This window comes from Homarus americanus, unplaced genomic scaffold (assembly GCF_018991925.1).
Source record: "Homarus americanus isolate GMGI-L3 unplaced genomic scaffold, GMGI_Hamer_2.0 scaffold49720, whole genome shotgun sequence".
Classification (NCBI taxonomy): Eukaryota; Metazoa; Arthropoda; class Malacostraca; order Decapoda; family Nephropidae; genus Homarus; species Homarus americanus.
Window position 1 is genome coordinate 109188 of NW_024746478.1, and position 1104 is coordinate 110291.

Consider the following 1104-nt stretch of genomic DNA (forward strand, 5'->3'; position numbering starts at 1 on the left):
TGGCATTAGAAAGTGCCGTCTTGCAATTAACCTATTATAGGGTTGTTCGACGGTGATGTCGCGTGATGATGTCAGCTTAATCAACAAATCAGAAGGTTATCTCCCCAATAACGTCAAGTAAGAGCCAGTTATAGTGTTAAGAGAAAAATGACAATAACAAATGTTTTACTGGCGGCGGGCTTAATAACAACAGCCTAATATAAAATGTTGTTATGGAATTCTAAATTATAATATCGACAAGAGAAGGCAATATAAAACGCCGCCATAAAACATTGCTCGGAAATATTGCCCCAATATAATTTGCCGCATATTATCACAACATATTTGTATGAAGCAAAATGTATCGGTTTTAATTCATGTGTTTTATTCCCAGCATATGTTGGGTATATCTCTAGTCTCATTTATATGAGTAATGTGACGATGTCTTTTATGTCCCATAGGCTACTAGCCAACACTGTCAGCTGCCAGGGAGATAGATGTTTGACAACAATGTTTACTCTCTCGTTTTGAAACTGCTGCGAGTTAACGTATTCAGGAAGTGTAACAGTATTTGATTATATACATTATTTTAGTCACACACACACACACACACAGGTCGTGTAATAACCTTCACTATCTATAGTAAAATCACCATTGCTGTGTTTTTATAATCAAGAGTTAAGTCTCAAAACCTACAAAACCGCTTCATGTCCCCATGTTTGGAAGACATAACTGTGTGTGAAGATTACCAGCACTGTTGGGAGTTGTCCGTATGGTGATCTTCGGAGATAATAGTCAACCCGTCTTTATGGAATCTTAGTGCTCAGTCTAACAGTTCTAGAAAGTTCTGGAAAGGCTGTGGGGATATGAAGATTAAAAGAAAAAAATAGGTCTTTCGTGTGGTGAAAGTGACACTGCTCCAGTGCCCTGACGGCTCGCTTGGAACAGTGTGTACTGTATAGTATACAGACAGCACTAGGTACACAAGGAGGCAGCGTGGCCAGCCTGCACTTGACCACGTTCACTTCCTCATCTGTAAAGTTAGGTGTTCCGAGATCGAACTTGCAACCGCTAGGAATGAAGGCGAGTGCTTTCTCCCCTCGACCACTGCACCTTTTTCCTATG